Genomic DNA, 11,791 nt, shown 5'->3' on the forward strand with positions numbered 1-11,791 from the left:
TATATTTAAGTTTTAAATTGATAGGAATTAACATGTACTCTTCCCAAATCGTTGAAATTTTTATTCAAACATGCACTGTTTTCCTGCCATTTTCTTCAATCGATTTCTCCCGCATTAATGTTTATCAATCATCATTTAATTTGCCGTTTTCCTCTTTATGGAAGGCAAGCAGCATTGCTAATTTCGTTTTTTCTTCGGTTCCATATTTCTATTTTTATGCATCAAGTCTACACACCGATTCGTGTATAAAGTTCGCTTTTAGTTTCGTGAAATCTAAATTTCTATTAACTAGCATGTGTAGAAAACGATGCCAAACAAAATATAGTTATTTTACCATAAACTATACTTAAAAATTTTGCTTTAATTACTGATATATTAACCAAACAACCCTTATTTCTTACAGCCATTATCTTTATATGCACATCTATGCTATTTTGGGGGTGTTTGTTTCATTTCTTTGTTTAGCGATCATACTTTTGATCACGTCTAGAAGCGTTTGGCTTGGAATACCGCTTATGCGTCCCTCGCCAACCAGTAATCAAATTGATTAGATTACTGAGTGCATTTCTATTCTTCTTAAAACCGCTTTTATTAATATGCAATCCAATTTTTTGGTTCATAGTAATATATATATATATATATATATATATATATAATATTTATATATATATATATATATATATATATATATATATATATATATATATATATATATATATATATAATATTTATTTATATAGACACATATTACATACTCGCTACACTAAACATGCTAATGTTTCGGAGCAAATTGGTTTATTATCTGCTATTCAGAGAATCTTGTTCTTAAATGAAGAAGCGAAAAATATTTTCTAATCATAAAAAATAAAATATTAAAACGCTAACTTGGAGTCGAAATTTGAAGTTTGTTAATCACTTTTCGTAAAGAATGTTTTAAAAACTTATGAAGTACATCGTCGTATCAAATGTTTGTTTTTGCTTCAAACGCATGTTTACCTTAGAAAGAAACCCCTAAATTTGTTTAATAAAAGAAAATTACTAAATACATCGTTTTAAAACAGAAAGAGAAACGGATTACACACACACACACACACACACACACACACACACACACACACACACACACACACACACACACACACACACACACACAAAAGTTTCTTAAAAATTAAGATAGTTGAAAATAAATTACCCCCGGTTTTAAACGCAAACTAATAAAATTAAAAATTAAAAAATAAATCAGCTTTAAAGAATATTTCTAAGTTAAAACAAATCTATTACAGCAAACAGTTAATAACGTATAGCTTATTGTAACTGTCAGAGTTTAAATTAAAATTATCAGTGTTATTCCCCTTCGAAGTATTAGCTTAAAGGGAAATAACTCGCATAGTTTAATATATGACTCCGTGTTTAAACACAACTGTTTTATTAATGATTAAAAATAAGTTAAATCAAATATAAATTGAATTAAAAATAAACTAAATACATTTTAAATTATATTTCTAAATAGTACAATTAAAACAATTCTATTACAGGAAATAATAAGATCAAGCTAATTATTGAAATAGATTTTTTAAATGTAATATGCAAATGAAGTTACTCATTCAGTGCATATGTGAAAATACTATATATATAGAAATCACGCATAAAATTGAATGTGTAATTTGCTTTAATAGAAATAACCTAAAACGGATTTAAATATTTCGTTTACCATGAGGAATTAAAAACACACACGCACACACAAATGCTACTACTTTATACATATAGATGTATGGGTATATATATATTCGTTAAACAAAAATTGCCTACCGAACTTCCCTGTCAGTTTTTGGTCTACAGACATGACACTTCATATATAGAGTACTTGAACGCATTCGAAACTTTATATTTGGGGTTTAGCCGAGGAAAATCGGTGCAAAATGTGAAAAATAAAAATGAAATTTTCCAAGTGAAGGCCGAACGACAGCATTACGAATATACATACGTAACATAATAGCTATTGGTTCATGTTTTTATTTTTAGCCTCACAACAAATATGTCTTCATAGCTCAGGTATTTACGTCAAAAGAAAAAAGTAAATCATAAGCTAAACGTTTTGGTTTCGATTCTCAGTGGTGGCGCACTAGTCATCTTTTTCAAACATTTTAAATCATTAATATATATTGGGTTCAATATAATATAATAATAAATACGACATCTGCATTAATCAAAATAAATTTAAGCGCATTGCCCGGTCGTAAATTACGCTTATATATATATATATATATATATATATATATATATATATATATATATATATATATATATATATATATAAATATATATATGTGTGTGTGTGTGTGTGTGTGTGTGTGCGTGTGTGTGCGCGTGTGTGTGTTTAAAGGGGATTAGAACAGCAGTCTAAAGAGCAGAGTGTATTTTAATGTAATAGTAAAATCACTAATGCAATTAAAATACAAGAAAAAACAGTGCTTGTTGTAATGTACATATATAATAATTATCAATCATCTTACTCAATATATATATATATATATATATATATATATATATATAGTAAGTTATAAAATGTATATGGCGATTAAGCTACACTGAATATTCCGCGTTTCATCCACTTTAGGATTCTTCAGGCTTATGCGCGAATTCTTATATGCGCATCTTCTATTGAGATTTTAGTTAGCCAATCAGCTTTCTAGTATCCACCGCGTCCTTCTTTCAGCCAATGAGCATGCATTTATCGGACAAAGGCCTATTTGACCTCTTGTTGACCTGTTCCTTTGTGTGTGCCCTATTTAGTTTGGATATTTAGTTTCTTGATCTGTTTTAAATCTATCGCCGGTAGTCGAATGGAAAATAATAAGACAAGCTGCCACGTGTAGGGACCTAGACGACCCATGTAGATTATGCATGGATGAAAAATTTGCTATCCTGTACTTTAAAGAACCACAACATCTATTAAACTGTAGAAGAGAAATAGCAAACAACTGTGTTCACAAGATAAAATTTTCTCTAGGATAGCGATACAAAATAGTTTTAAAACTAACAATAACAATAGAAAATAAAAATAAATGAATTAAATAAACATGAATATACATAAACGATCACACATATATGTATGCATATATATATGTATATATATGTGTGCATATGTGTGTACACATATATATATATATATTTATATATAAACTAACATAAAAAACACTAACCTAGATTTAAAACAGATCAAGAAACTAAATATCCAGGCTAAATAGAGCACACACAAAGGAACAGGTCAACAAGAGGTCAAATAGGCCGATAATTGCATGCTCATTGGCTGAAAGAAGGACGCGGTGGATACTAGAAAGCTGATTGGCTAACTAAAATCTCAATAGAAGATGCGCATATAAGAATTCGCGCATAAGCCTGAAGAATCCCAGAGTGGATGAAACGTGGAATATTCAGTGTAGCTTAATCGCGATCTACATTTTATAACTTACTAACTAGCTCTACCTACGTATTGAGCACTTTTGAAGTAAATACTTAGTTTACCCATAAATCTATACTAATATTAATTTTATGTGAGTAAATTGAGTAGTTATATAATATATATATATATATATATATATATATATATATATATATATATATATATAGAGAGAGAGAGAGAGAGAGACTTGTATTTACTATACTGTGTTTTACTGGGTTCGTGTAATTCAGTAAATTTTCATATAGCAATAAGTTTTAAGCCAAAGAGAGATGACTTAAAGAGTAAGCTACAAAATTATCATATTTCATAATTGAGCATTAATATACTGTATAAACAAAACCAAGACTTCAAAAAAAAGGTGTTGATAGCAACAGAAAGTGTATTTGATTTTAAGTTACAATTGTTTTCCATACCATACCATGTATATATACGGAGTTGACACGTTTTTTAACGTGTCAACTCCATGTGACATGTATTCAACCACTAACCGCTATGTCTACCTTCAGTTCACAAGTGAGCGCCACAATATTAACTGTTTGTCTCTCTCTTCTTCTTCTTCTTCTTCGTCTTCTTCTTCTTCTTCTTCTTCTTCTTCTTCTTCTTCTTCTTTATTTCTTATCCCTCCCCTACCTCTGCCTTCAAAGTTTTACCCATCTTACGCTCTTCTTTTCCATCCACTCCCTCCTCTCTCTTTCCTTCTTCTTCTTTTCTCTCTCTTCCTTCTATTCCTATCCGTGTCTGGTTTAATATTGTAATTCCACCTCGCCTATTATTATCATTACCTTCCAATGTTCCTTAAATCTTAAAACTTGACTGCTGCTGATGTCGAATTGGAATTGAAATTCGTTTTCACCCTTTTTTATGCCTTTTCTAATATCTTTTCTTCCTAATCATAATAATTATTTCTGTAAAGACAGATGAAGTTATTGGATCGTTGATACTGATCGGTAACCGAAACCTGTGTAACTAAGCAAATAAAATGGTAATATATATATATATATATATATATATATTTGCTCTGCAGTGGTATTGAGGTTTTTAGGTTTTTACTAATTACCATTATTGCTATATATATATATATATATATATATATATATATATATATATATATATATATATATATATATTAGCAGGGCTACCTAGCTTGACTCGAGCTCAAAATACCTAGATTACAGGAAAAAAATAAAAAGTAAATCAAACAGTATGCTTAATATCGTAATATTTTTATGCATATAAAGAAATATATCCAGTTTTAGCAAACATCTTATCAATTTAATTTATTTAGTTATTAAATAGAAATTTTTGTTGTTGGCTCCCCGACAAAGGGAGAGTGGACCTGTAAATTCACTCTTGTCCGTTCGTCTGTCCGCACTTTTCTCAATAACTATGATCAATAACTCATTAACTATGATTTGAAATATATTGAAATTTGCACAAACATTAAACATGATATGAGTAAAAAGGTAACAGAATGGATTTTCCGGGAAAACTCGTGTTGCCCTCCCTAGGGGTGCCTTTCGGTTTAAAATGGCCAAAATTGACACTTTTGTGCTTATTAAAAAAAAATTGATGCCTTCGATTTTTATAAAACTTTTTGAAAAGTTGTAACTAACTGATTTCTATATAATCTTGTTTGTCTATACTTACGATAACTCTTGGGTGTGCCCCAGGGTCTCTTTTCGGGCTAATAAAAACACTCCACTTTTGAGACTATTTTACCACATTTGTTCAAAATGTACTGTGTATGTATTTAGCAGTTTTGCATAATGCTGAACCCAAATTTAAATATTTTAAGGCCTTGGGGACTTTGTGGGCTAAATGGAGGAGGGCAAATAATGGACTTAGTCATTTTTTATGCCTCGTTCACTGTGCACTCACGGGGGACCACGCATGCTTAACTTGTTCATTTTATGTTTTTATTTGTTTCTTTCCTTTGTGTCCGTAGCAAATAAGTAAATAAAAAAAAAAATCCTTTAAAACATAGTACAAATTTAGCTTGTGTTAACGAAGTTGATAGACGCAAGACGGAACTCGACTTTATATGTACTGAAACATTTAAAATATGTGTTTGGTCAAGTCAGGTGAATAAAAAAGAAGACAATCAAAACGTGCACAAAAGTTAGACTTGCAAAAAAAAAAAAAAAAGGATGATTGCTAATGAAAGAAATATTTAATTATATCACTTAAATTATATAAGTTATATAGCTATTTGCTACGGATGAAAGTAAACAGTCAACAGAAATGTAGAATTTTTTTGCATGAAATAGAAAGTCAAATGTATTATTGGTTTCAAGGAAATAATAATTGATGATATGACGTCGTACAACGTACTGGAAAATTAAAGAAGGGTCTATAATATACAGTGTTATTTATCATGTTTTAATCTGAATAATTTGAAGAAAACGATTAATATTTATACTAATGTAATGATACTAAAAGCTTATCCAGGAGATTAGGTGACCACCTGTAAAGTTCAATTTTTACAAATAAGAAGATTTCATTGGATAACTATATTTGTTGATTATCTAATAAAATTTAACTGTGAATCTCGGAAAATGTATGTTTTGCTGAAATAATTATTCGGTCGGGTAGTTTTCTATTTATTTTTTTGGCTAATTTTCATTTTTTGGAATTTCATTTTTTAAAGACCACAGACTAGTAATTTTCGTAATGAGTTGGTTAATCAGAACGAGGTATATATTTTAAAACAAAAATGAATTGATGGAAAACTTCAAGAATCCGATTGAGTTCGCTTATTTGTGGTAAACATTATCAGGGGATAATTTTAAATCAATCTAGCTAATTATTAGGTTTAATCTGCAAATAAAATGACCACGTATGTTATGAGCTTCTTAGTAAAGGAAATAATTTAAGGAATGTTTATGTCATTTTTAAAACTAGTGGTTTAAAGGAAAACATTCATGCATTACCAAGATTCTAATTTTCTATAATATATATATATATATATATATATATATATATATATATATATATATATATATATATATATATATATATATAATAATCCGATACAAACGGACAAAGCTTATAGTCCATTGATTAGAATGAGTACTTTATGCGAAATCGATACTTCAACATGGTTAAAATGCTTGTTCATGTTTGTTTTAAATACCAATCCCTATTAATCCCTAATTGTGCATCGAACGGATATCAATACTTAGTTTGCTGATTGCATCATATCATAAGGGCTATACAAAATTTAAGCGAGATCGACCTTTCATTCTTCGAGAAAACTTCTAGAGAAAATGTGATATTGTGGTGACTAATCCCTATTATTCCCTAACTTTGCATTAAATTCGCTACACATTATCCTAACAAAGGCCCATACAAAATTTCAAGGCAAACAGATTAAGAAAAATTTGGCATATTCTGTCATCCAAGCTCATATATATGTCATAAGTAATTTTTAGTTATATTATTAGTATTACTTGTACTTTGGATTGAACTTGCGACAATAAGAGGACTATCAATTAGAACTGATTATTACATGCGTTGCGCCACGAGTTCATGTCGACTTAATACCTCTACACTTTTATGTTTGAGGGAACAAGAATAATCTAGCCCGATGGTTTGAATAAAGAGTTTCGTTCGATATCTCTTGCAGATTCCCAAGTTCGGCATCACTATTCTCCAGAGTTCGACATCGATATTCCATCGAGTTCGGCTAGATGCACCTGAAGAAGGTCGGAGGGGACATCGACCAAAATAGAGTTATAATAACAACTAAGATCAGAACAGCAGTCCGAAATAATCTAAATACTAAAAATGTGCGGGTTGTTTACCATCAAATTATTTATTTCAAATCTGTATTTTAAATATTTTTCTCACATTACTTTTCGCAGATTCTTCCATTTAACGTTTCCCTTACAATTATATCAGACTTTATATGCTTTGCAGAATAATTCTGATCTCATCTACCGTTCGGTGCGTTCGCATATTTCTTATAGGTTCATTAAACAAAATCAATAACCAAAGTGCGCCTGTCGTTGACTTTATTGTTGAAATACGCCACGTGCCTTTAAAAATCCTTTTAAATTATTATCTCTTCTTGTTCAAATCAAAACCAATTTGCATGATATAAACATTACAGTATTTCTTTTTTACCTTATTTTTATATTTTTATATCAATACTAGGTAAAAATTGAATCTCATAAACGGCCCTCAAAGTTATTCTTTTACTATCAATTATAGCTGCTTTAGCTTATGGTAAGTCATAGAGCTATTACGTATTCTTATTTCTTTCGTTGACAATTGAACTAATGTTCATTTTAATATCCATTATTAAACAGCATTGTATTTGCATTATAAACAATAGTAGCACGTAATACCGCTGCTATTAGTACATCATTGACGAGTTCGTTTTTAAAATTTCATTTTCAATTACTTTTTAGGCTGTGTGTGATAGCTGAGTAATTGGAGGGTTAACCTGAAAAGAAAAGACCTGTGATATCATCCGTTATATAAATTCTTTTCCATTATTAATTGCATATTTGCAGACTCTAACGATGTAATAGAACATAATGCATTTTCTTTTTCATCTCATTTACAACAATTAGTTATTCACGAAACCGACAAAATATGCATTTGGCTTATTGGCAAACAAGTCCGCTATTTTAGTAAATATTCATAAACATGTCTTTACGTGACTTGAACGTAACTTTATTTTCATTATTAAACGATTACTTATTTTGGTATCTTACACCAGCAAAATTGATTTTGAATTATTAAAAACAATCATACAGTGATTATTTTAAATAACATTTACAGCTTTTAATTTAACTTTCAAAATTTGAATGATAAAATAAAAACATTTTACAATTTCTACATTTTACTCATGAGCAACGCTGTTTTTGGACAGCTAGTAAATAATGTTAATCAAATGTACTTACCTTGAACACATTTCTACAGCTTCACGCTATTATTGATAATCAGAAGTGTTTCAGACTAGGATCAATCTAATTGTTTTGATTGTTGCCAATCGGAGACACTTCTGGTGATATGTAATATCGTGAAATTATAATTAAGTATGAAAGTTAAGTATATTTATTTATCATTTATTAATATGGCTCTATTCTTTAGGATATTGGGCTATTCATTTCCTCAATATCTGCTGTCTTAATTCGATTCTATTCAGAGTTTGAGAGGTTCATATATATATATATATATATATATATATATATATATATATATATATATATATATATATATATAAACTGTGTCCATCGCTTTATTGCAGATTACAAAATAATCAATATTTCAGTAAATATAAGTTATAAAAAGCTGAAAATTACACCATCCAAGGACGGTATTAAAGTGAGATAAATCCTAAAATTTCATCAAAATTCATGTCATATTTAAAAAGTTATGTTTTTTTTTAATATTCAATGAATTTCCACCGTCCATCGCTTTATTGCAAGTCTTCTAAGATAATGTTTTAGCTCAATAAAACAATACCAAAGCATCATAAATTTATATTGAACACATTTTCTGGGGAAAATTAACAAAAACAAGGCACATCCCGAGGGCTAAGTTTCAAACAAACGAATTATTTGTCCACATATCCCCCATGTTTGGAAATTACATTAAACAACCTTTTGTCCACCGAGGAGGTCAATTATTTGATCTGAGATGGAGTAATGGTTCTGGCAACGTCGACTATTTTGTTCCAAAGGGCATCCTTCGAAGAAAACTGCTCTCCTCCCTCATAAACTCCTCGTTTCAATATTGGCCAAAGGTGTTTGATGGGGTTAAGGTCCGGAGAACACGGTGGCCAGGACATGAGGGTGTCTCCAACAAAGCCCTGAGATCCAAGGAAGGATGTAGTTGCCCTAGCAGCATGAGATGGGGCATCGTCATGCATAAAAATAATCTGAAAATGACGTGACAAGGGAAGATCATCTAGCCATGGTAACAAATTCTCATTTAAAAAGGCAGTGTAGGCATTGCTGGTGAGCTTGACACCTTCTGGCACTCGGAATAGTCCACATAGCTTATCCCCAATAATTCCCGCCCAAAACATTATGCCTCCACCTCCCTGTTGGCGACGAAATCTATAAGGCGTTGGAGTTCCATTTGGATTCCAAACTTTGGCCCATCCGTCCGGTCCATCAAGGGTAGCACGAGCCTCATCTGTAAACAGAACATTTTGGCAATCCATTTTCATATATTTTTGTGTCCAAGCCAATCGTTTTTCTTTGTGGGTTTGGCTCAATGGAGGCCTTGGAATAGGATTGATGTTCCTTGCCATTTCATTCAGTACATTGCATCGGGCTTGTCTGGACCTTGGTATGACTCCAGCCCTCGCAAAAATTGTTGCACTGGTGCTGTTTGGGTTGCGCACAATCTCTCTACGAATTTTCCGAAGATCCCGATCAGAAAGGTTCCTCCTTGTGCCCTTATCTTTCCTGGACTTTATGTTGGGGTTCTTGACGAATATAGCTAAAGTTCGAGGATCCCTTTTTAGTTCTGTGGCTAAATTTATGATCGAGAGTCCTTCTGCTAGTCCTGCAATAATCCTCTGCTTCTCGGTAGCTGTTAAACGTCCTTTTTTTGGCATTTTATGAGACCTGCAATAAAGCGATGGACGGTGAAAATTCATTGAATATTAAAAAAATAACATAACTTTTGAAATATGACATGAATTTTGATGAAATTTTAGGATTTATCTCACCTTACTACAGTCCTTGGATGGTGTAATTTTCAGCTTTTTATAACTTATATTTACTGAAATATTGATTATTTTGTAATCTGCAATAAAGCGATGGACACAGTTTATATATATATATATATATATATATATATATATATATATATATATATATATATATATATATATATATATATATATATATATAACTACTTAATTTACTGACATAAAATTAATATACGAAAGTATAAATGTATGCGTAAACTTTAAGTATTTACTTCAAAAGTGCTCAATACGTAGGTAGAGCTAGTTAGTAAGTTACATATATATTTTATAACTTACTATATATATATATATATATATATATATATATATATATATATGTGTGTGTGTGTGTGTGTGTGTGTGTGTCTTTGTAGTTGCGAATGTATGCATGTGTTTGTGTGTGCCAGGACATACAAATGCTTAAATGGTGTATGAGGACACAATAAAACCACCAGGAGCAATGCCCCCGTAAGACTTCGTTAAATCAGACATCTAGTTGAAGAAAAACTCTGAAAGAACATCTGCAGTCACTGTTCCTTCCAATGATGTAAATTTGCTCAGTTTTGGCTTCATTGTTCTGTGCAAAGCCTTTCCTAAAATGATGTTACACATACGGGCGTTACCTGATAAGTTGTATTAATCAAGAAATAACCGTCCTTGAATAAAAGTTATGTTTACATATATAAACTCAGGAAACCCTGTATTTACATTGAAAACGTTCTATGGACTAGACTATATTTAATGTTTATAATCTCTTAATTATGTGCATATTTGGAATGGTTAATGTATTAAATTGCGTATGCGTTAGTGACTTTATTATGCTGCTGTGTTATTAATGTTAATATTTGAGTGAGTAATAGCATTACACAAATGACTTATTTAGCCTTCATGGCTAGGAATAAATAACAATTTGCTACATCTTGTGTCATTTTTTGTGCATTCTCATCCCCGCAAAATAAAACAAAAAGAAGAAACTGTAATTTTCAAAGCTGAAACATGACATCAACGCACGTATAAACTGTTTTAATTTAACAATATGGACAATATAGAACGAATGCAGAGATAAAATATCGGAAGCACAGGAACCAATACAACCAATAAACAACGTTTCGGGTACTTTTGCTCACAACTTCATCTCAATGCCACAACAAAAATTAAGTACACACAAACTTTATGAAGCCTAGAAGCTGTAGCACTTTGAATTTTCGATGAACGTAATCTTCTTATATTTCACTGACCGGTTGCTACTTATTTAAGCATTATAAACTTTTACATATAGAACATCACACGGTTTTAAAATAAGAAAGTCAGCGTTAATTAAGTCACAGAATTTCTAATCACGAATTCTACCGATTTATTAAAACACGCGATCTTGGCATCATTAGTGGATCATCAAAAAAGCTCATTGATTCAAATGCTCAATAGTCTGACTAAAGCGTAATTAATAATAGTCTAACTAAAACCTTGTTTCTTGTATTTATTCCTTCAACCTTTTATTATGACTGTAAAAAATAAATTGACATCTCAGCGAGGTTTTGTTCACAATGAGTGTATGTAATAGTACTCAATAATGCTTATTTAGTATAATTTTTCATGCACAACCTTTTTGGCTAGAT

Source organism: Euprymna scolopes, chromosome 29 (genome assembly GCF_053919585.1).
Source record: "Euprymna scolopes isolate OS-2025 chromosome 29, ASM5391958v1, whole genome shotgun sequence".
Classification (NCBI taxonomy): Eukaryota; Metazoa; Mollusca; class Cephalopoda; order Sepiida; family Sepiolidae; genus Euprymna; species Euprymna scolopes.